General features: G+C 44.1%; 2 long non-coding RNA genes across 3 annotated transcripts; one reads left to right on the top strand and one right to left on the bottom strand.

Annotated features, from left to right (window-relative positions):
- LOC147361597 (uncharacterized) lies at window positions 1–3,897 on the bottom strand. Its single transcript, XR_015138128.1, has 3 exons — window positions 3,561–3,897; window positions 3,146–3,367; window positions 1–366 (listed from the first exon to the last, which is right to left on the bottom strand). It is a non-coding gene; the product is annotated as an uncharacterized LOC147361597 (long non-coding RNA).
- Window positions 3,303–25,611, top strand: LOC147361598 (uncharacterized). 2 transcript variants are annotated; one of them, XR_015138130.1, is made up of 3 exons: window positions 3,303–3,444; window positions 21,629–21,731; window positions 25,555–25,611. It is a non-coding gene; the product is annotated as an uncharacterized LOC147361598 (long non-coding RNA). The 2 variants fall into 2 exon arrangements; XR_015138129.1 differs by lacking the exon at window positions 25,555–25,611 and adding an exon at window positions 25,180–25,308.
- The last annotated feature ends 209 nt before the right edge of the window (window positions 25,612–25,820 follow it).

Genomic DNA, 25,820 nt, shown 5'->3' on the forward strand with positions numbered 1-25,820 from the left:
TTAGAAGTAATATTGATTTTATTTTTAAAAATTAGGTAAGAGATACATTATTGTAAATCTAATATTTGAAGGGTTTTTTTTTTTAATGTTAAGGTCTTGAGAATTTTTAAAGAATAACAGTTAAGAATCAAACTGACTTGGGAAAAAACAACAGAGATATAGTTTTATTATTATTGTTTTTTGCTATGTCTTCATTTTAAGGCCCAATAAAATTTTTTCTCACCTTTAAAACCAAGGAGTCTTGCTGCTGCTGCTTCTGCTGCTGCTGCTAAGTCGCTTCAGTCGTGTCCAACTCTGTGCGACCCCACTAGGCTCCTCTGTCCCTGGGATTCTCCAGGCAAGAACACTGGAATGGGTTGCCATTTCCTTCTTCGGTGCATGAAAGTGAAAAGTGAAAGTGAAGTCGCTCAGTCGTGCCCGACTCTTAGCGACCTCATGGACTGCAGCCTACCAGGCTCCTCCGTCCATGGGATTTTCCAGGCAAGAGTACTGGAGTGGGTTGCCATTGCCTTCTCCAAAGGAGTCTTAGTAGGCTATTATTAATAATATTTAAAATCTCACTTTAAAAAAAACCATAAAAATGGGACTTCCTTGATGGTCCAGTGGTTGGGACTCTGTGCTCCCTGTGCAGGGGATACAAGTTCAGTTCTTGATCAGGGAACCAAGATGCCACATGCCTCGTGATGCAGCCAAAAATACTAATAACAAATTTTAAAACATCATTAAAAACATTTCTCTTTTGTTTTACTATAAATATATTTTCTAAATGGGAAAATTATTTAGAAACTGCTAGTACAAATAGAAGTTAACCTCAAAATATATCTTCATTAGCTTTCATGCCTCCACCATCAAATAGGATGAAAAGATAACCCACAAAATGAATAAATGCTGAGGACAGAGTTTAGTATGTGCTTTAGTTCTTTTTATGTAAAGCTGTAAACCAAGAGGAAAGCATGTGATAAATAAGTGGACTTGCCCGGGACCTTGGGACAGTGTTTGGGAGTCTGATGCTGTTCCAGTGACTTGTTGGTGGCAAGTTAGCAGACAACACTTGGGCCAAGGGTGGCAGCCTGCACGGAAGCAGGGTAACCGGCCAAGAACGTAAACAGGAGCTCCTGTTAATGGGTGTGGAGGGCCTATACCCTCCATAGTTCTAGGGAACTTTGATTACAACCATTGACATTGCCTTACTGAGGGACCTGCTGAGCACCCAGTCAAAGCACCTTCTTTGCAATGAAATAGGCTCTTTGGAGCCACATTTCAGTGAAAGGAGACCTAGAAACTTTTTTCCTAGAGATAGGCAGGCTTTTGTGATTGCACTGCAATCCACTTACAAGGAATAGCTATTACTAATTTTTGGAAACACAACTGTTATTCTTCCTCTCAAAGGTTTGGGGATGCAGGTCTCCATCAAGTTTCTGGTTTCTTTTAAACCCAGGGAGGGAGTCGGTTAGGTAAGTAGTGGAAATTGTCAGATGACAGTCATCTTCTTATATCTACACTAGATTCTTTCCCAGGATCCAATTTTAGCTAAAAACAGAATAAAACCCATCTGGTATCACTTTAGAGAGTTAAGAGGAGAAAGCCTGAGAAAGACTTTTAAGGAATAAACTCACAAAATGTATTCATGATAAAGCTGATCAAAATTAGGTTTGAAATCTAAGTTTTCACCCAGTATAAAGAAGTCTTTCAATTTTTTTATACAAGAATTTTAAAAGAAATTTTATTCATTGAAATGTGGCTGCTACAAGTATAAGATACTGTACCATTCAACATATGATTTTACTGTGTGTAGGTGGCCCCCTACCTAATTAGTTAGCATGACTTCTAACATATGATAAAATGATAAAAATAGGGCAGACACTCAAATGTCCTTTCCTTGAGAGAGAGTCCAAGGTATGGAAGAAGCCCTTGGGGACCTTTACCCCTGATCTGTAAAATCTGTGATGAGACATCCCAAGTCTCTCCTTTCCTCACAGGTGGACTCTGCCCATCCTGCTAGTTCCTTCCTCTCCTGACCCAAATCTCCAGTGAAACAGGGTACCTGTGGCCCCTGGAGGGGGCTACTCAGGACCTCCAACACCTCTAAGGTCGGTGCACATCCCCAGTGGGACTATGGCAGCCTCCCCCCAAATCTGCAGGCAGGGGTGCTGGATTCCCAGTTCCCTATGTCTAGACACATGACCTTCAAGCCAAGTTCTTTTGCACAAGATTTCTATTTTCCATTTTCCATTAATAAGAGCAGCAGTCAGAATGCAACTCAAATTAAACAATTGTCTGTCACTCCGTTCAAACGATGGGGTGATGGTTTTCCACTCGGGCTGTCAGTCCTAGGAGGGTGGCGGATGCTCCTTTGACTGCTGGATCACATGTGTGATCTTAAATAAGTGCTTCAGGAGTGAACTCATTTTCTCCCCTGTGGCAAACTACAAATTCTAACATATGGGTTCTAATGCCAAATAGGATACAATTTCTAGAAATTTAAGTTGATATACCCTACCTCCCAGTTGCCTAGAGGGATCTGGGATAAAGCTTGCCAAAAAATGGGGACATTTCACTATAAGTATAAAAAATAAGTTATGAACTCTGAGACCTTGAGAAGAATGGACACTAATTTATCCACTGCATAAAGTAATTTTCACAGTATCTCCAGATGTGGATACCATTATCAGATAGAATCATCACTTTCGACAAGTTTTTTCTCAGCTGATTTTCTTGAGTATCAAATATTTAGGTTTAAAGAACATTTGCTTTTAGAGTTAAGACTCCTTCAGTTCCATTAATACATAAAGGCAATTTCATTAATGTCATTAAATCTTCTTTTATGGGCAGGACTTCTTATTAAATACAACAGACTATGTTGGAGCTGTCACAAAGTCAAATTTGTGCAATGAATTGAACGGTGTCTGTCTCAAATGTATTTTAACCAAGTTTTAGGGCGGAAATCTTCCTGTAAATGATTGTGCTTAAATTATATTATTGTCGCTCTCTAGTTACCCTATAATTTAACCTTCTTTAAATGACATAGATTACATTAAATAAATACTGACAAGTGGTATACATCACATAAAGACACTAAAGACCACTAACATTTAGCAGTGGGTTGGAAAATATATATAAAGCCAGGGAGAATGAACTTCCTTACCCCCTAAATCAATCCAGTTTCTCTCTAAAGGTTGATGACAACACCTCCTCGGAATGGGAAGGTGAGAAATCCGGCTCGTTGATCGTCCAGCAGGCCCCCTCTCTTTCCGGATCCCTTCATTCTCTTACAAAGGAGCCAGGCACCCCTCCTTGGGCCTGGAGACAGGAGATCAGCGGAACAGACAGGCATCTTCCACAGGACTTTGTAGGAGCCCGCACGTTCCTGGAGGAGGCCAACAATGAACAAGTAAACACGTAAGAAAGAGCACTTCGGCTGCTGCTCAGGATATGCTGATAAAGGTGAGTGATGAAAGTGGGAGAACGGGGCGGGGGCGTGGGAGGGACCGTCTGGAAAGGCCTCCCTGGGGCGTTGCAGCGGAAAGTTCGCTCATTTTCCAGCTGGGTTGGTCACCCACCTGCTGACCCTCATTCTGGGGCTCTGACGAGGCGTGGGGGCGGCTGAGGCTCAGGACTCCCCCGGGCAGCCCCAGCAAAAGCCCCTGCGACCCTGCAGGTCGCTATTTCCGAACTGCCTGGCTCCCCCTCCTGATCCAGGAAGGCCCCGCCTGGCCTCCCGCTTCCCAGTCGCCCCGGGGAGCGGCCTGGTCTCGGCTCTCAGGATGTGGAGGCTGCAAATAGCTCGGCAGCTGCGGCCGGGAGCCGCCGGGAAGCGCGCCAGCCGCCGCCACGCGGGCCAGGAGCCGCCGCGCGGAGCGCCCCGCGCCCGCCGAGGCCGCCTTGCCGGCGCGGGGCCCCCAGCACCGTGCGCCCTGGGGCTATGGAGGAGCCCGATCGCTGCCCGCCTCCACGACGGCCAGCACCAGGGATCCCCTGTTCTGCACGAGGTGAGGGAGGACGGGCCCCCTCTCTGCGCAGAGCTGACTCCACCTCTCGGGGGTCTTGATGCCTAGCCTGACCCCAGAGAGTCGTTCAGTCTTTTGACATCATCGCCTTAAAATATTTTTTCTCTTGAGTTTCCTGCTAGCGACAAGACTCATATTCTCCTCTGGCCACACTCCTAAAACTTGAAAACCTAAGTCTTATTTAGACAGCACCATGGCAAGTACCTTTTTATATCTTTTGTTTGTTTGTTTTTTTGACCGTGCGTCTTGCAAGATCTTAGTTCCCAGACCAAGGATCGAACGCACGGCCGGAGTGAGAGCGCCGGGTCCTACTAACCACTGGACTTCCAGGGGATTCCCGCAAGTTCAGTCTTTTAAGAAGGACGCCTAAAAGGAAATTTAAACGGACCCCTTGCTCTGCCCACAAGCAGTCGAAACAGGGATGGGTCCTGGTCGCCCCCAGCTCTTCTCCCACAAAGGAGAGTGGGAGGTGACACTGGGGGCGCAGAGCGTTGTTGGAGCCTAGGGTCCTCCCGATTCTCGAAGGTGGGTACAGTTGGCAGCACTGGGCTGCCAGGACCCAGCCTTCCAAGGGACAGGCCGCTTCCCCCCAGCCCCTCCTTGGTGCCTGCTGCCAGAAGAACTTCCGGTCCCTTCCAAGGTCAAGTTCAAGTTGCCCTGTCTGGGTGGCAGGAGCCTGGCTGGTCCCACCAGCGCAGTAAGCCTGGGGGCTGCAGGCAGAGCCTGAACCCCACCCAGAAGTTGCTGGGGGTGGGCGGGTCCTTGGAAGCAGACAAACTGCTCTCTTGAGGTAAGTAGGCGGAAGAAAAAAAAACACAACTGCTGAGATTGGCCCAGATTCTGCTCTGATGATTGGCCTTGGTCCTGGGGGAACTTCTGGGGGTAGTTTCAGCTCCTTTCTCAGCTTTTGTGTGCAAAGGACAGAGAAGACACCATTCAGAAATGAGTGTACAGCGCCATAATTGTCACAGGAAACGGCTGCCAATGACCGTGACATTAGATTTTCATCTTTCTTCTTTTTGTTTTTCATTGTGCAACCAAAAACTGTCAACATTTATCAGCTAAATGTTAAGATTTCAGCTGGTACTGAGTGGATATTATTTGATGTTATTTAGGAGGCCTCAAAAACAAAACTCAAAAAACTTGAAAGAAACCCATCCAGGTTGACAGGTCAAGTGAAGATTTTGTGAAATAACCAGATTTGCAGTGAATGGAAAACCCCATTATGTTGTTACTCTTTTTAGATTAAAATTTAAACATGCTTTAGCAAATACGTCCGTTTCCTTGACATGGAGGTTTTGTTTCAGGTTCTCTTTCTGTGGCCTGAGAGAGCTTTAAGTCTGCTAGAAACTCCCCTGAGAGGAACTCTAAGGTGGAATATTAACTCCTCTGCCTATTATATGCATAAAGTCAGGCAACCTCCCTCCCAGGGGGCATCAGAAATTGCTTTTGTGCACTGTTTGGAAAGGCCTTTGCATCCAGAAACAAAAGTGAAAAACACAACAAAATCCCAAAGCAATGCCCGCAAAGAAATAAGGATGTGAAGTTCAAAGGCCTACAGAGCCCAGAATTTCAAGTCACTGGTTTTCAAAAATCATTCAAGTCCAGGCTTTGGACTCAGACTCACACTGCTTTGTGCCAGCCCTCACCTGACAACCAGCTAGATGTGTATCTTTCAGCAAGTATTTCACCTCCAGTGCCTCAATTTCTTCATCTGTAAGATGGGTAACATAATCAGCTTCATAAGGCTTCTCGGTCACATGTGAGAATTTAATAAAATAATCCATGTAAAATCTGGCACAATGTTTGGCACTTGGTGAGAACTCAGTAAATAGTGAACTATTTTTATATAACAAAACAAATTATATAATAAATGATTTGCTTGTTATTAATATACTGTATGTTACTACAAAGTCTTTTCTCCTCCAACTTGGGTTTTCACTTTAATCCATAACATATTATGGTGGCTTCACCCCCAGTTATTTGAACTTGATGCCAGTGGTTCCCAGTCACCTGGAGAACTTACAAAGGGACTGACGCGAGTCTTACCCACAAGGATTCTGATTTAACAGTCTATGGTGTGGCCTGGGCTTTGGACGTTTTGAAAGCTCCCCAGGTGATTCTAATGTAGAATCAGCCAAGTTTGGAAACTAGTGCTTTTTGGTGTTGTCCCAATCAAAAAGGCAAACAGATGTCTATAGTTTAAATCAAATTAAAGCAGTCTGTATTCTGAGCTACTAATCTGACTTATTTTGCTGCATTAGCCATTCAAATCAGCCAATCCCCTGACATTTTCACGGAATTTATAAGTTTTGGCTATTTTGACCAATTAATTTGGTTAAAAGGTTTGATTCATTAAAATCACATGGCCACAGCCTCAAGTAAATTGAATTTATTGGAAATCAGCTAGGATTGTATATGTATTTGGAAGTTTTTAGGTTACACATTACCATAGAAGTCCACATTATTTAATTCCACTCTGTACATTTACTAAGAATCTGGATATTAAATTAAATGTTGACAGTTTTGAATTGATTTGACCAATTATTTTAGTAAAAAAAAATTATTTCTCAAAGTCCTATAACTATAGGTTAAAGGAATTGAATTTGTTGGGGACCAACTAGGATTTTAAGTGTAATTGGAAGTATAAACTATTATGGAAGTACACATTACTGAATTCCATCTTGCACATTTGCTAACCCACCGGATGTTAAATCAAAATGCTGAGAGTTGGAATTAGGTTAATAGTGTCTCGTCCCTTTGATCTCATCTCGGGGACTTTAGATGGCATGTAGGTTGCTATCAGATTTGACACCACTGTCTGTGTATTATTAACCTCTTTAAAAAATTAATGAGCGTGTTGGTCCACTTAGCACTCGGGTCACAGTGATCCGTCAGAGGAACCATGAGTGAGGTGGCACTCACAGCCTCCATCAGCTTGCTTTCTATCAACATTCTCCATTAGAGGCACACAGTACCAGGTTAGAAAAAGCCCCTGAATCTTGTTTTCCAGAAGTTCTGGATCTGGTCATGGACCCAAGGCATCACAAGCTACTTTTTTTTTTTTTAGGGGGGCTGGGCCGTGTAGCTTTCAGGATCTTTGTTCCCTGACTAGGGATTGAACCGAGGTCCCACAGTGAAAGCACCGGGTCCGAACCACTGGACCACCAGGAATCTCTGATCACAAGCTACTTTAACTGGCTGGGTACAGCAGACCTTCCTGGAATGTATCCATAATTGGACAAAACAGAATTCAGCCATCACTTGTCTCCAGGTGTTTATGTTTAAAATATAGAACAGTTATCAAATTGAAAACCAGGCAATTTTGCATGGGTGGGCTACTTCCCTCACTGCCGTACAAATTATTTGTTTATTTGGATATTTATTTGTAAAGGGCAAAGAAACAACATCATTAGAAAATAGAGGGCATAGAACAGTATTTTAAAATTTCCCTTCTGGGACTTCCCGGCTGGTCCAGTGGTTAACTCTCTCAGCTCCCAAAGCAGGGGGCCCAGGTTCAATCTCTGGTCAGGGAACTAGATCGCACATGCTGCAACGAAGACCTGGTGCAGCCAAATAAATGAATAAATAAATAAATAAATAAAATTTCCCTTCTGATAATTTTATGAAAAAATGAATGTTGGCTAAAGATTGGGGAAAAAAAGGATTGGATAAAAATATTAGCTGATAATCATCTGAAGGGTAGGAAGGGAATGAGTATTTAATAAGTGCCTATTCTATGCTGGGCTCTTTCTGTGTATAATGTCTTTTAATCTTTACACTCTGTCCTCAGAATAGAATCAGTTCACAAATAGGGTAGTTGAGGTTCAGAGAGGTTAAGTAACTTACTCAAAGCTACACAGCATAAAGTCACAGAAGTGGGATTTGACCCCGTCAGTCTGCCCCAGACCCTGTACACTGTTCCCTACATGTCAGGGTGGTTAACTGTCCTGATTTGCCTGAAACAAGGGGCTCAGTTTGAAAACCAAGGCAATTCCCAGAAAACCAGGACAAGTTGGTTACTCTCCTTGGTAACTGGAGGTTACTGCTCCCTTAGCCAGCCAACCAGATTCCAGGCCCCAGGTCTACTGCTGGTAAGAAGGAAGGGAGGTCTGAATCCCTCACTTATTTCAGAAAATAATCTATGCAACCATATTACACTCCCACTGGAGAAAGCAAGTTAATGGCGCTTCTGATCAAATTACTATATCCTTAGATCACGTAGGTCAAGCACCTGCAAACTTTTCCCCTGAAGGGCCATTTTTTAGTTTGTGGATCACAGGGTCTCTGTCACAACTACTCAGCCAGGTCCTTATGGTGGGAAGCAGCCATGGACAATACAAAAATGAAGGGGTGCACTGTGTTCCATTCAGAGGTGGGAGGTAGGCTGGATTTGGCCCATGGAGCGTCTGCCAAACCCTGATGTAGATTATTAATACAGAATCTTTTGAGGGACTTCCCTGGTGATCTGGTGGCTAAGACTCCAGGTTCCCAATGAGGGGGCCCTTGTTCCCTGGTCAAGGAACTAGATCCCACATGCCACACTAAGACCCAGTGCAGTCAGATAAATAGATAATAAAGAAAAAATTTTAAAAAATCATTTGCATAGATAATTCAATCTGAAGAATTATTTCTGGAAGTTACTTTAATTGGGGGTATGGCCAGTGGGCCATTGGGAGCTGTCTTTTGGACTAACCTATTCTAGTGGAGGTGATGGAATTCCAGTGGAGCTATTTCAAATCCTAGAAGATGATGCTGTGAAAGTGCTGCACTCAATATGCCAGCAAATTTGGAAAACTCAGCAGTGGCCACAGGACTGGAAAAGGTCAGTTTTCATTTCAATCCCAAAGAAAGCCAATGCCGAAGAATGCTCAAACTACTGCACAATTGCACTCATCTCACACACTAGTAAAGTAATGCTCAAAATTCTCCAAGCCAGGCTTCAGCAATACGTGAACCGTGAACTTCCAGATGTTCAAGCTGGTTTTAGAAAAGGCAGAGGAACCAGAGATCAAATTGCCAGCATCTGTTGGATCATCGAAAAAGCAAGAGAGTTCCAGAAAAACATCTATTTCTGCTTTATTGACTATGCCAAAGCCTTTGACTGTGTGGATCACAATAAACTGTGGAAAATTCTGAAAGAGATGGGAATACCAGACCACCTGACCTGCCTCTTGAGAAACCTGTATGCAGGTCAGGAAGCAACAGTTAGAACTGGACATGGAACAACAGACTGGTTCCAAATAGCAAAAGGAGTACGTCAAGGCTGTATATTGTCACCCTGCTTATTTAACTTCTATGCAGAGTACATCATGAGAAATGCTGGACTGGAAAAAATACAAGCTGGAATCAAGATTGCCGGGAGAAATATCAATAACCTCACATATGCAGATGACACCACCCTTATGGCAGAAAGTGAAGAGGAACTAAAGAGCTTGTTGATGAAAGTGAAAGAGGAGAGTGAAAAAGTTGGCTTAAGCTCAACATTCAGAAAACAAAGATCATGGCATCTGGTCCCATCACTTCATGGCAAATAGATGGGGAAACAGTGGAAACAGTGTCAGACTTTAGTTTTTTGGGCTCCAAAATCACTGTAGACGGTGATTGCAGCCATGAAATTAAGACGCTTTACTCCTTGGAAGGAAAGTTATGACCAACCTAGATAGCATATTCAAAAGCAGAAGAGATATTACTTTGCCAACAAAGGTCCATCTAGTCAAGGCTATGGTTTTTCCAATGGTCATGTATGGGTGTGAAAGTTGGACTGTGAAGAAAGCTGAGTGCTGAAGAATTGATGCTTTTGAACTGTGGTGTTGGAGAAGATTCTTGAGAGTCCCTTGGACTGCAAGGAGATCCAACCAGTCTATCATAAAGGAGACCAGTCCTGGGTGTTCATTGGAAGAACTGATGCTGAAGCTGAAACTCCAATACTTTGGCCACCTCATTCGAAGAGTTGACTCATTGGAAAAGACTCTGATGCTGGGAGGGATTGGGGGCAGGAGGAGAAGAGGACGACAGAAGATGAGATGGCTGGATGGCATCACTGACTCGATGGACATGAGTCTGGGTGAACTCAGGAGTTGGTGATGGACAGGGAGGCCTGGTGTGCTGCGATTCATGGGGTCACAAAGAGTCAGACACAACTGAGTGACTGAACTGAACTGAACTGATTCATCAGTTAGACGTGCCTCCTCTTTTGGCTTACAGAATCAAGCTTTTCTAATCCTACTCAAAGATCACACCGTGTGTGGGTGTGTGAAGGCGGCAGTATGTTATCTCCCATCACAAATTTATATCCCCTTCCTTGTCTGTTGGGAAATATTAGTCACATTCATATCTCCACTGTCTTTTCAGCTTCTTCTATTTCCAAACATCATTTAGAGAGCAATTCCTATTGCACTCTACAAAATCTTAAGAAATATTCATTTGCTTCAATACAGCATTTTCTTTATTGCATGCTGGAAAAATATTGCTAGCTTTTTCTATACTGAAAAGCAATGTCACTTTAGCACCGGAGCAGCCTCTGCCATTCCAATATTCATTCACATGTGCCTTCATCCACTCACTGGGTGCTTATTCACCTTTCAAGGGGGATGGAGAGGGGCCTCTCAAGACCTCATGCCCCCATCGCAGATAGCCCCCCACTGGAGAAGGTGCAAACCAGCATAGTCAGATGTAAAAGAAACAATGGGCGTGACTTAAGGACACGGTGTGGTAGGAGGAAGAAATGCAAATTTTCCGGGTGGGGGAAATAGCAATTGGTAAGACTTGGGCTCAGGATTTATTTATAAGCCAAGCACAGAGGGAGATAATAAATAGATTAGCTCAGGAATAGAAGAGGTGCTCAGCCTTTGGAGACAGCGAGGGGTCAGGCTGAGGGCACAGTTGCTAAAGCAAGCGGAAGCCACTGTGTATTCTGAACAGGAGGTGGGCAGTGATCAAAATGGCCATGCAGGCAGGGTGTCCTGCTGGTGGTCAGGGAAGGTAGAATGGGAGGCTGAGTCAGAGGTACTTGAATTGGACAGTAAGGGACAGAGTCCAAAAAAATTCCGCAGGCATCAGGAGGATGACAGTATCATTAATTTCAGAAAACATGAAATTCTGAGATTCTGAAATTCTGAGAGGTGATGCTCATTTATGAAGATGGCCGAAAAAACTGAAAAACTTCAGGTATTTTCATACTCCTTGAATCAAGATGGGCTTCCCTTGTAGCTCACCTGGTAAGGAATCCACCTGCAATGTGGGAGACCGGGGTTCAATTCCTGGGTTGGGAAGACCCCCTGGAGAAGGGAAAGGCTACCCACTCCAGTATTCTGGCCTAGAAAATTTGCAGGACTGTATAGTCCATGGGGTCGCAAAGAGTCGTACATGACTGAGCAACTTTCACTTTCTTTGAATCAAGATGTTCTCTGGGCGAGCAGGTGAGAAATCAGGGTTACCTGTGCAGATTTTATGCGGAACGCCCTACAGAAGTGATAGGTGAACCAGGCAACGAGTTTCCTATGCTCTTTTTGTTGATTCATTTGCCTCTTTCTTGTTTGGCTGAAAAGAAACATATTAGAACTAGTGTCTCTTCTGACTTACTCTGGCTGCCCTATGGCCTAACTTCCAGACAACATCCACATCGGACACATCTCTACTAGCCATAGTTTTTTTTTGTAAACATATCTTTAAAAAAAAATTGTATTACTTTAAAAAATTTTTCTTGGCTGCACCAAGAAGCATGTGGGATATTAATTCCCTAACCAGGGGTTGAACCTGTGCCCCTCACACAGGAAGCACAGTCTTAACCACTAGACCACCAGGGAAGCCCCTCTACTAACCATACATTTTGAGTTAACCTATAAACTGCCCAATTTACCAGGCAAGGTGGGATTCTTACCACTGGTTTTCATTACTGCAGGGCACTGCTGAATCCTGGCAGTCTTGCCCCCACTACAGTAGTCACTGAATTCGTGATGGGTAAGGCTGCACTTCACTTCATGGGAAATAGATGGGGAAACAGTGGAAACAGTGTCAGACTTTATTTTTTTGGGCTCCAAAATCACTGCAGATGGTGACTGCAACCGTGAAATTAAAAGACGCTTACTCCTTGGAAGGAAAGTTATGACCAACCTAGATAGCATATTCAAAAGCAGAGACATTACTTTGCCAACTAAGGTCCGTCTAGTCAAGGCTATGGTTTTTCCAATGGTCATGTATGGATGTGAGAGTTGGACTGTGAAGAAGGCTGAGCACCAAAGAATTGATGCTTTTGAACTGTGGTGTTGGAGAAGACTCTTGAGAGTCCCTTGGACTGCAAGGAGATCCAACCAGTCCATTCTGAAGGAGATCAGCCCTGGGATTTCTTTGGAAGGAATGATGCTAAAGCTGAAACTCCAGTACTTTGGCCACCTCATGCGAAGAGTTGACTCATTGGAAAAGACTCTGATGCTGGGAGGGATTGGGGGCCGGAGGAGAAGGGGACGACAGAGGATGAGATGGCTGGATGGCATCACTGACTCGATGGATGTGAGTCTGGGTGAACTCCGGGAGTTGGTGATGGACAGGGAGGCCTGGCGTGCTGCAATTCATGGGGTCACAAAGAGTCGGACACGACTGAGCGACTGAACTGAACTGAACTGAACTGAAGGGCACTGATTCCTAAAATGTTGATGTTCACTCGCCATCACCTGTTTGACCACTTCCAGTTAACCTTGATTCATGGACCTAACATTCCAGGTTCCTATGCAATATTGCTCTTTATAGCATCGGACTTTACTTCCATCACCAGTCACATCCACAACTGGGTGTTGTTTTTGCTTTGGCTCCATCCCTTCATTCTTTCTGGAATTATTTCTCCACTGATCTCCAGTAGCATATTGGGCACCTACCGACCTGGGGAGTTCATCTTTCAGTGTCCTATCTTTTTGCCTTTTCATGCTATTCATCGGGTTCTCAAGGCAAGAATACCGAAGTGGTTTGCCATTCCCTTCTCTAGTGGACCACGTTTTGTCAGAAGGATGAGACAGAGGATGAGATGGTTGGATGGCATCACTGACTTGATGGACACGAGTTTGAGTAAGCTGTGGGAGTTGGTGATGGACAGGGAAGCCTGGCATGCTGCAGTTCATGGGGTCATGAAGAGCAGACACAACTGAGCGACTGAACTGAACTGAAGCTTGCACTTGACTTAGGAAAACTGAATCATGCTGTGTATAACTCTCAAAGTGAATCATCTGAAGAAGACATTGCAACAATTGGGCTTCCCAGGTGGTGCTAATGGTAAAGAACCCGCCTGCCAATGCAGGAGACATGAGAGACTCAGGTTTGACCCCTGGGTCAGGAAGATCCTCTGGAGGAGGGCACAGCCACGGATTCCAGTATTCTTGCCTGGAGAATCTCATGGACAGAGGAGCCTGGTGGGCTGCAGTCCATGGGGTCGCAAAAGAGTGGGACACGACTGAAGCAACTGAGCATGCATGAATGCACTACAACAGTTAAGAATACATCAATACATGTTAGATAAATATTTAATAATGCATGCAGGAAACGAGGCAGTCTTTTGGTTTGATGATCAAATCAACTATTCACCTGAAAACATTTCATAATTGTTTAATTGATCAATTTAACCCCTTGATTTCAATTTCCTAACTATATACTTGTAAGGAAGGCATTAATATTGAAGATTATTACAATGTCCAGGAGAGGAGACTGCTGTAATAAATAATGTAGCTTCTTTATGCTTCAGTTGCTTTCCTAAATTACTTATGAAACAGCAACAACTACTACTGCTGCTATTGGGAAAGTTGACATTATCCATTTCTTATTTAACAATGTAGTCATTAAAAGAGAGAGATACTTGGAGTGAGAAACTCATTACTGGATTAAATGCAGATTCTGGTATCTTGAGAAGCTATGTGTTTGGTTTGGCTGAAGGAACTCAAAAGCCACCAAGCAAGAGAATGACATTTGTTGTAGCCAGAGTAAACAATTTTTATTTCTGTTTTCCATATGCAAGCATATGAGTAGAACATAGCACATTTTATATTTGTACATTTTGGGAAAACATGTAGAATTATAATCATCATAATATGAAACACGTCCCTTATGCTACTGAATGTTTCATCACTGCTTGGGTGCTCTGCATGGGCAGGCAGGAAGGAAAATAGTGATCCCATGAGGTTTCAGTCCTAGTATGGATTGTATGATCCAGCCAGAAAGACCCACACCTGAATTGTCAAAGATCTGTAAAAATTTATTTTGTAATCTGTGTCCAGAAGCTGTGATTCAAGTATCATAGTAACTTATCAAATATAGCCCTTATTGCCAGGAAAATTTTCCTTGAACCTTAGTGAGATTTTTTTTTTCTCCCAATCTCAGTAGAGATGAAAATATTTCCCACTGTCTATAAACTCCAAGATTCTCTCTCTCTCTCTCCCAAAGAGAGTTATTTAGAGGCAGAATCACCACCACTAGACATAAACACCATCAAATTCGTGCCTGTCCAGCAAGACTTTGCCCAAAAGTTCAGAAAAATTGGAGGCCTTCTTATGAAATATCATTTCTCTACATTCAAACAGTTATGCCTGCCAGGTGAGATGTTTGCAGTAAACTTTATGAACTTCCGTATTTTGAGAAATCAACTGTGGGTGTTAAGACTGGAAACAGAAGACATTAATAAAAAGAAGTTATTGACAGGGTTTCCTTAGTGTCCAGTGGTTGAGAATCTGCCTTGCAATGCAAGGGACATGGGTTTGATCTCTGATCCAGGAAGATCCCACATGCTACAGAGCGACCAAGCCAGTGTGCACCACAGCTACTGAGCTGGCACTCTAGAGCGAGGGTGCGGCAACTGCCGAAGGCCGCACACCCTAGAGCCCATGCTCCACGACAAGAGAAGCCACAGCAAGGAGAAACCCGCGCACCACATCTAGAGAGTAGCCCCTGCTTGCTGCAACTAGAGAAAACGTGGGTAGCAGCGAAGACCCAGCACAGCCAAAAATAAATAAATAGATAGATATTATTTAAGAGGTTATTGACAATGTAAATAAGTTCTTCAACAGTGTGTGGCACATAATATGTGCTCAGTAAATATAACACATACTATTATAATTTTATTAAATGTAAATTTGGGGGGAAATTCACATTTAATGACAAATGGGAGCATGGAGATACACAGTTATAAATGTATACACTTATTTATGTATGTAATGGGTATATGTAAATAGAAGTGTCTGACTCTTCTAATTGCCAAAAATAATCTTTGCTTGTGAATTAATTCATCACTGTTTGCCGTTTGTTCTCCTGTTGAGAGTTGAAAGGAGATCGCTGGCAGAGGTGTGAATGGCTCATTTATTTTAGTTAATCATTAACCTCGAAGCCTCACCACAATTACTCTAATCTCAGCATTGAAACAACTTCAGTCATTGATGGACTGCCCAATCAACGAATTAAAATTGCAAAACACCCTGCCTGGTGCCCCCTTTCTCACAGATGCTAGAAGGTTTGAATGAGAAGGGCTGTCAGGTGGCGTCCAGCACGAAGCTCTCGTTTTACAAGTGAGGACAATGCAGCCCAGAGTCAAAAGGTGACTGGCCAGAGCCCACGGCCAATCCCAGAGGGGTCATCTCAAGACTGGACTTTGACCTCCGCATCCAGGCTCTGGCTAGTCTCATCATCTGGAAGGCTTTTTCTCCTGTGAAAAATCGAGTCTATCTGCTTACACTGTGAGAAGCCGCGACAGCTGGATTTGCGTCTGTGGCCTTTCCTGCATGGTGGCCTCCTAAGCCTCTCACAGGTGGAGAAGCAGGATGACGATCCTGAGATGATGAACTGAGGACCCCAGCAGGCCTCCCCTCTGCCTCCCCTTTTCTGTTCTGCTGTAGCAGATACCCTAAAAGAGACAGGTGCCCAGGAACACACCTCATTTTAGAATTAAAAAGTCTGCTGTTTTAGTTTTTGTTTTCCAAATGTATTTAAAAATTTTTTTTATTTATTTAATGTATCATCATTTTTTTGGATGCACGTGCTTTCTCTAATTGCCGAGAGCAGGGGCTGCTCTCCAGTCGTGATGTGAGGGCTTCTCATTGTGGAGCCTTCTCTTGTTGCAGAGCCCAGGCTCTAGGCATGCGGGCTTCAGTAGTGCTGGCACACCGGCTTAGCTGCCCCCAGGCAGGTGGACTCTTTGCAGACCAGGGATCGAACCCATGTCCCCTGCATTGGCAGGTGGATTCTTAACCACCGGACCGCCAGGGAAACCCTCCAAGTGTATTTTTATTTATTTATTTTTCCAAGTGTATTTCTAAATGAAGTCTTTGAAAATAGGTCACTGGAATCTCTTATATCTAGACAGCATTGTGGGTGAGAATAGGTTGTTGATGAGTTCAAGAAATCAGTGATCTCTGATTCTGATGTTCACAATGGGTGAATTCACCAGGAGCTACAAGCGCAGAACCTGCACGGAGAACGGGCCAGAGGCTGCCTGGGCCAGGATCAGGTCTCCATGAGGCTGTGTCTCCAGCAGTAAGCCAAGTGCCTCGGGACATCATGGGTGCTCTGTGAAGTCGGTTGGATAAACTCATGAAAGCATAATAAGCAAATTAAATGTCTGCTTCTCCAAAACTTCCATGGGAATCTAAGAGTACCTTAATCTGGAGGCAGGCATTGGTGCTTTCTAAGTTATGTTTCTCAAACCAGATGGCTACTTTGGCAAGATCAAAACACCAACCAACCAGCCAAACACAACCCCAAACAAACCTTTAAACTTTTCTGTCTACCTCTGGTAGCTACTGCAAAGCACATTCCCACATCTGAGGGGCAGACTTAAACTCTAAGGATGACTTGGGAATGCACTCCCACACCCCACCACCTCCTTTTTTTTAAAAATATCTTTTATTTTACTTATTTATTTGTCTTAGTTGCAGCATATGAACTGTTAGTTGTGGCATGTGGGATCTAGTTCCCTGACCAGGGATTGAACCTGGGCCCCTTGCATTGGAAGCCAGAGTCTTAGCCACTGGACCATGAGGGAAGCCCCTCTCCACCTCCTCCTGTTTTCCATGAAGACCAGCTGGCCAGCTGCCTGCAGCACCTTAATCACCTCTTTAAGGTGCATCCATGGCAAAGCCCATTTCTCATTTTCTTACTTCTGTGGGGTTTTGTGTTTAGCATGGTGTTCGCATCAAGAAGAAATGAACACTTAAGTTTTGCCTGCTGACCTTTAAGACAATTCCTCCTTGACGAAGTCTTGGTCTCTCTGTGGCTAGAATTCTAGCCAGGCCGACTTCAGATTAAGCATGTCTGTGAAGTGGTGGAAGGTGCTTCCAACTGGCTCATCAGACAACTGTGTGTCATCAAAGGACTCATGCTCGGGGACAGGCGCTCCAGCCCAGAGTACACACGTACATGTCCCGCCAGCAAGAGACCTCGCCTGGCATGAGTATGCATGTTTTAGAGAAGGAGCAACAGGTGAGAAGGACAAAAGACAAAGCCAGGGTCCCCTCTCAAAGCCTGTAATGACACGTAGCCAAAGCCTCCTTTAGGAGTGTTCACTTTTCGAGGTGAAATTGCATCTGAAAACACGTTTTGCCATGAGAACACGGAGTTCTCTTTCTGGCAGCATCAACAATAAGACATCTTTATGTAGACTACAGTTTCTTTCCAGAGACATCAGAAAAGAACAGGATTTGCCTCATGGGTCTAAAAAGGACACCTGTGTCCTTTCTTAAAACCTTCCACTGTGTCGTTCCTACTTTTGGTTCTGAATTCTAGGAAGTCGGATCTGTGTGTCCCTGAGCCACGAAGACAGAGTGCCCTGGGTCTTTCATATGGCAGCTACATTTCACAAAAGATGAGTGCTTCTTACCTGGTTTTTCCTGTGGCATTTAAAAATTCTGCACTGGACTTTGTCATATCTATTTTTTTCTACTCTCAAGGCAGCGCCACGAGCTAATGGGAGGGAGAAACATTAACTTCCCTTTGGCCCGAAGAAAGGTCAGCGCCACGTCTAGAATCACACAGGGACTCAGAATACCTGCCTGGGTGGTTTCTGAATCAGTTTGAAGGTTGGTTATTTAAAAAGCAGTAGGTGTTTATTCATTTGGGGATTCTCTTAAGCTCTGTTACCAAATGGTCCATAATCTAGATGAAGGGAAATCATTTAGTGTTTACTCACTGTTCCCAAGCCAGCAAAGTGAAAATAAAAATAGACTCAGGGGACTTCCCTGGTGGTCCAGTGGTTAGGAATTTGCCTGCCAGTTCAGGGGGACACGGGTTTGATCCCTGGTGCAGGAAGATGGCAACGAGAGAAAAACCTGCACAGCAACAAAGACCCAGCACAGCCAAAACTAAATAAATTAAAAATTAAAAAATATGTATATTCGGGAAAGCTTGTAGAAAATTTTTCTCATGATAAATCTACAGTCCAGTTACTAGGAAGCAGAAAAGTCTATTTGAAAGATAGCTCTAGCTTCTGAGACAGAGAAGGCAATGGCACCCCACTCCAGTACTCTTGCCTGGAAAATCTCGTGGACGGAGGAGCCTGGTAGGCTGCAGTCCATAGGGTCGCTAAGAGTCGGACACGACTGAGCGACTTCACTTTCACTTTTCACTTTCACGCGTTGGAGAAGGAAATGGCAACCCACTCCAGTGTTCTTGCCTGGAGAATCCCAGGGACAGGGGAGCCTGGTGAGCTGCCGTCTATGGGGTCGCACAGAGTCTGACACGACTGAAGCGACTTAGCAGCAGCAACAGCTTCTGAGATGAAATTCATGAAGTAGATTTGCGCCCCTCTGACCACCCCCACCTCCATCCTAACTGTGAAAAAAATGCCCCCAAGTGGCAAGACCCACATCTAAGCCCACTTGACATTTAAAATTTTTTTCTTCTGTTTGGGTGAAAGCTGACTTTCCAAGTATCCACTCTTTTTCTGTCTTTACTTAGATGCTCGTATGGAGACAAAATGGTAGAGGAGGAAGGGAGTGCCGTGGGTGATTGAACAAGCTTGTTGCACACACTGGCAGCCTGGAATGCACCCTTATACCAGCTAATGCTAGTAATCACTGCATGGCAATGATCGGTTCTAAACAAAAGTTTCCCCGTAGTCATAGTCTCTCCAATTCAATAAAATAATCGTAGAAGTTGGTTGGAACCGCCTTAGTTCTTGCCCTGCTTTATGCTTTGCATGTGACACAACTGTAGTCCCTTTAACAGTCCAATCTCCTTTAAGCTCCCTTTTCAGCTAGAGCTGTGTATTTTCTGATTATGTTCTCCCATTTTCTCGGGCAGTTTGGAAATTTACCCATACCGGTAGCCCTCACCACACACAACAAAAGCAAAATAGCTCACACACCCACATCCCCAGACTAACAGGAGGATCGGCCCACCCGCTACCATCAGCCTGTATCATTGATCATCCATATGTACAAATAAGGGTCCTTTGGCCATTTTATTGAGCCAATTAAATTCTAATATAGTCCAAAGTTTACCAAATTGACCAGAAAACTCTTAGCCACCTAGTATAGCAATGAAATGAAGATACATCTTTCAAGAAGACGTTGGCAGGGCTTCCCTGGTGGTCCTGGGGCTGAGACTCTAAGCTCCCAGTGTAGGGGGCCCAGGTTCAATTCCTGGTCAGGGAACTAGATCCCACATGTCAAAACTAAGACCCAGTGCAGCCAAAAAAAAAAAAAAGTGGGGGTGGGCATTGGCTGTGACAGTGACTAGGGAAGAGAGAAAATCCCTAGAATTCTTGGCAACTTGGTGAGTTCATTTGCCCTCTGTGGTGTATGGGTTTCCTCCAACTGATGATAATCACAGGAGCTGGTCCTACCAGATGTGAAAAAGACAACTGAAGAAGAAGGAAAACTTTCTCTACAAGCTGAAAGTAAAAGAAGCTAGCGAGGCTGATAATAGTGTCTATAGATTTTACATATGAAAAATTATAGACACTGATTTCAGTTATTAAAAACTGTGAGCTTAAGCTTTTTGATCGCTTAATTAAAGTTCTTGTTCAAAAAGTGTTCAAACACAACCTTGAACAGCTCAGTTTCTAAAATAACATCATAAGAGTGGGAGAGTGAAGAAATCTATGCACATCTGAACTACAGGAGAAATCCTATCACCAGTCACTAACAGTGAGTGCAGGAGTCCCAGTGTGCTTGTTAACCATCTCACTGAAAAGGCAATGGGGAGCCCTTGACAACGTTATTAAGGGGGATGAAAGCCTAGACTTGATAAACAATGCCTTACTCCAGAGCAGCTCAGCACGGTCTAGAACTGGAAAAGCTACCTTATTTTGCCCATGAAATCTGCATCTGTTTTGTTCCCTTTACAAGTGTCATCTGAGCCCCTTGTACCTTACCTTCTACTGTCTCAACCTTTAGCCTAAAGACACCCAAATTATGGTGTGCGTTCCAGATATTTCAATCACTAAATGTCAGTTCACCGAGGGGAAACGTCGGTTAAAATAAAAAGCAGATTTCTCACATTTATTGTCACGGCTTGCATGGCCTAGGTTCAAAATTTTCACCCTTGGAGACTTTCCTGGTGGACCAGTAGCTAAGACTGAACTCCTAAAGCAAGGGGCTTGGGTTCCACCCCTGGTCAGGGAACTGGATCCCGCATGCCGCAACCAAGAGTTCACGTGCCACAACAGGAGATCCAGTGTGCCTTCAAGAAGATTCTGCACGCTGCGACAAAGACCTGGCGTGATAAATAAATAGATACGTGTTAAAATTTTTCACTCTTATTCCATCTGGCCTCTCCACCCACACTCCCAGGTGGGAGAAAAGGAGACTAGAAAGGAAAAGAGCATGCAATTTCTTTCCTTTCAGGTTCTCTTAGTAAACTTTGGGTTCTGATTTGGACTATGTGTTAATATCCTGATATAATAATTCTGATAGCCTGAGTTGTGATATCAGAGTAGCCACATCTTATGGTTTTAACACTCCAGTGGCTCTGATGGTAGTTGAATCTATTAATGGCCACTTTCATTAGTGCACATATATAGACTCTCAAATTCAGTTCTGACTGAGCAGTCTGAAATTGTGCGAAGTACAGCAACTGGCCACTTGCTAGATGATCATCCACGGGCCAACACATTTTAATTCTACCTGCTTATTCAACCAGTTGGCAGACTAAAGAATGATATTATGTCCAAATCAAATTGTTTATCTTGCACTTCAGAGCATAAAGGAAATCCTAGGTGTCTGAGTTGGCTTCCCAAAGAATTTCCACTGACCCAGTTCATATTTTTCAACAGGAAGTCTTACAGACTCGGGAAATGATAAAATGTATGCAACTGACAGCCAAAGATGACCCCAGATAGAGGTCAGATATAAAATACCCAGGGACTTCCCTGGCAGTCCGGTGGTTACGGTTCTGTTCTTCCACCATAGGGAGCGTGGGTTCAATCCCTGTTTGGGGAACTAAGCTCCAGCATGCCACATGGTGCGGGGGTGGGGGGCAGAATAAAATAAATAAAACATACACATTCGGAGAGATAGAAATAATACATTTGGGGGCATTTTCACAAAAAGTTGCCTCTTTGGGGAAGAAATGAAAATTATACTTCTTTACCTGAAGTTTCAGATGTAACTCACTTGATAGAATACTGAAATCCTCTCTCATTTTTATGACAGAAATGGACTTGTATTTCTCTATAATAAGTGTCAGACCCAGAAAAATACAAAGATCTCAGGAAGAATGCAGCAAAACGTTCTCTGCAAAATCACATATCTAAAGGTAAGATTACCTTTTACTGATAAGTTATTAAAAGTCTACTCAAATGAAGCTACAGAATATGAATGCAAAGTAGTCAGAGTTACTTTTATATTTGGTATAATAGCTAATAAGGGCTTCCCTGGTGGTTTAGATGGTGAAGAACCCGCCTACAATGCAGGAGACCCGGATTCAATCCCTGGGTCAGGAAGATCCCCTGGAGAAGGGAATGGCTACCCACTCCAGTATTCTTGCCTTGAGAATTCCATTGACAGAGGAGCCTGGCGGGTCCATGGGGTTGCAAAGAGACTCAAATGAGCAACTAACACTTTCACTAATAGCTAAGAAGCTTAAAAAGAAAAGCAATATTATAACAGGACCAAACAAGTAAACAGCAGAGTCACCAGGCTTCTATCAAGCCTTCTTCCTAAGACTTTGTAAGACAGTATACAAGTTTCACTTTTTGTGGAAGCTTCTGGCATTTGGAAACGAATGGCTGAACTTGGTTCACGCCTAGAGGAAATATGCAGACACTTTGATTCAAGACACAATAAAATAACCAGTTTGCTCTTTGGCCTCAGACAGAATTGCCGCCGAGTAAGGGTTGTGTAGACTGGGGTTGGGAAAGAAGGCCACTTGGCAGGGAATGGAGGTATTAGAGAGAGCAAACAAGATTGCAGCAAATGTTACAGACCGCAACCCCCAGCACCAGCATGCAAAACCACTTGTTTATATGGCCCTTCTTCCCCAACTCAAATGGAAGTTCCACGTGGGCAGGGGTATTACATTTGGCTCACGGCTATTATCCCCAGTTTCTGGAAGAGTTCCTGGCTCATAAATATTTGATGAGTGAATGAACATCAACCAGCTTTCAGAAGACAGATTTGTCCAAAGAAGTTAGGTTCCATGAATATCTAATGAGCAGCTAAGCAATGCTGTGCTCAGTGTCCTTGGGTAAGGCAGAAGTCGCTCTATCGTGGTATGGAGTGCAGTGCTGAGGGGAGGGGTGGTGCTGATGGTACTGGGGAGCATCTTTGGGAACACTGTCACTTGGAATGGTGTGTATTACATGCTGGGCTGTAGGAGCAGCAGAAGTGGAAGTGTTAGTCCCTCAATCCTGTCTGACTCATTTTGACCCCATGGACTATAGCCCGCCAGTCTCCTCTGTCCATGGGATTCTCCAGGCAAGAATACTGGAGTGGGTTGCCATTCCCTTCTTCAGGGGATCTTCCTGACCCAGGGATCGAACCCATGTCTCCTGCATTGCAGGCAGATTTTTCACTGGCTGAGCCACCAGTGAGAGGCAGAAACTGGGACCCAAATGCCAGGCCTGACCTTGAAATTTAGTGCCCTGGGCTTCCCATGGACAGGAACCACTTAATTTGTCTTGCATGCTTGGTGCCAGCTCAGGGTGCTTCCAGCAGCTTCTCAGTAAATGCCTGGGAGTCCAGAAGCTGGCAAGAGGGATCCAGGGAGGGCTCCAGCCTAGCTGCAGGACCAGCAGGCTGGCTGAGACAGCCTGGGACTAGGCCCAGGCCTCCATTCCCACCTCTCTCCCTCGAAAGCCAAAGGCAAGTCCAGGACAGGGACTGTCAGACTGAGGGCTGAGAACTTGTGTCCCAGAATTAAATGTTAATATGTGAAACCCCAGGGCCCTATTTGAGACTTCCTATATAAAAATCTTAGGAGCAGGACCCTGAAACTAGCATTATAAGTAAGTTTCCAGATAAATCTCCTGCAGGTACCAAAGGCTGAATTCTACTAAAGTAGAATCTAGTAATAATTCTCTCTCAAGAACCTGTGTTAGTAACTGAAATCCCAAGGGCAGGAGAAATTAATATTTGGGGTGGTTCCTATGGACCAGGAGCTGTTCAAAATTCTTTCACATATAATAACTCAATATTCAATAATTCAAAGGGGTAGTTTTAGTATGTATTTTTTAAATTTTAAATTTGCTTATTTTTAATTGCAGTATAATTGCTTTACAGAATCGTGCTGGTGTGTTAGTTGCTCAGTTGTGTCCGACTCTTTTAGACCATGGACTGTAGCCCCCAAGCCCCCTCTCCATGGATGGGATTCTCCAGGCAAGAATACTAGAGTGGGTAGCCATGCCCTTCTCCAGGGGATCTTCCTGACAAAGGGATTGAATCTGGGTCTCCTGCACTGCAGACAGATTCTTTACCATCTGAGCCACCAGGGAAGTAAGGATAGTAAATAACTTGTGCTGGTTAGGATAGTAAATAACTTGCCTAACATTGCCTAGCAGGTACATAGTTTAATTGCTGAGACCACATGCTCCCCTATGTCTTGCTGCATTTGGGGGAAATGCCCCATGGAGGAGTCAGGACATTCCGTTGTGTCTGTCTTTATTCAGTTTCTGATTTGCTGAATCTGTCAAGATGAATTTCTGGAAGTCAAGATTTGAGGTTTTATACATACATTAGATCTAGACAGAGAGTGTCGAAACCACCTATGACTTTAATGATCCTTGTAAAACGGCTGAACAATAGATGGAAGTAGTTTGTCCGGGATCAGAAAACTCGGGGTACAGGACAAACAAGTATCTTAAGAGGACAACAGTGGTGTGTGTGTGTGTGTGTGTGTGTGTGTGTGTGTGCTCATGGGCACGCGAACGGTCACTTCTGACACTGCCACTCTGCTCCAGGTCTTCTCAGATTTCAAAGAGAAGCCAAAAGTCCAGCTTTCCCTGTGAAATATCCTGATTTTTAATACAGATAACGAATTCAAAAGTTTAAAACACACTTCAAAGGGCAAACAAACAGGCCTGGAAAACGAGGAGTGGAGAATGGAGCACCAGCCTACAACCTACCTCCCAGGGACTTCTCTGCAAGCATTAGCTAGGATGTGGTTCAGTGAAACCTCTGTCTGGGCATCCTGTTTCCACGAACATCCATCCTATCAGTGCTGCTGTTCAGTGTGATAAAGCACACATCACTGCGTCTTTGATTTTATGCAGGTGCATGAGACCTGGCCCAAAGACATTTTTGTAACCTGAATTGGGCCTTTCTGTTAACCTACCATGGAAAAGATGTCCCATTTTGATTTTAGAGTGATCGTCAGACCTCATTGGCCAATTGAAAATGAATGACTTCCAGCTTATTTGAAAGGAAAAATGGGGTGCATTCTTTGGGAGAAGAGCCTTCAGTTTTAGTAAGCACCCCCTACTGCATCTGTTTTGTATTAATTGATTGCATTTGGAAATTTCCTAAGAAGCACTTCTTGGCACTTAAGCATTAAAGCTGCTCTATTTCAGAGCAGAAATTCTCACATACAGACCTGATAATGTGATTCAGCGCATATGATGTAATGACACACTTTCTAAAACTGTAAATTTGTAACAACGAATAGGGTTTTCGTCCCTTTCATTTAATGATTTACAATGTTAACTTATGGAGAATGACTATGAAGGAACCAATGCATAATTGTTGCTTTTAACCCTTCATTCTTTCAGTGCTGGCAGCGCCTTAGGGCATCTCATCTATTTTAAGCCGGAGTTAAAAGGATATACTCCTTCTGTGCTTTGCTTTTTGCAACGTGTTTGCAACGTGTATGCGTTTACGTCGTGTTATCAAGTGAAGCAAGGTAACCGGCCCGAAGCAGAAATCATCACCAAATCAACTTCACACGATGTCACCACGTCACCATCACCCACTGTTAAACACAGCAGAGACGCACACGCATCAGCGTGGATGGATCAGAAAGGCGCTCACACGGCTCACCCGCAAAGACTCCGAATTTCAAGACTCAACAGAACGCCGCCATGGAAGTGAAGCCGGCGGGTTCTATTCTCACTTATTTTCATGACTTTTTTTTTTTTTTTTTGTAGTTTTCCACTGTTAAGAAAAGCGCATCAGAGGAATCTGGTGGATTTTGGAGAAGAGTGGCCTCCTGCCTCCCGGAAGTCTGACGGAGCCCAGTTCCCGGACTGTGAGGCCGCGGGCCCCGGGGAGCGCCCCTCGTGCCCCGAGGGCCACGGTCCCCGCTCCCCGATGTCCCCGTCGCCGCCGCCGGTGCTGCTGCCGCCGAGGCCCGGGCGGGGTGGGACGGGGCGGCCTGCGCTTGGTTTGGTGGTGGTTGCTTTTTGCTTTTTTG

The sequence above is a fragment of the Bos grunniens genome, chromosome 12, assembly GCF_055505025.1.
Source record: "Bos grunniens cultivar Pamir isolate PY7600 chromosome 12, Bosgru_T2T1.0, whole genome shotgun sequence".
NCBI classification, from domain to species: Eukaryota; Metazoa; Chordata; class Mammalia; order Artiodactyla; family Bovidae; genus Bos; species Bos grunniens.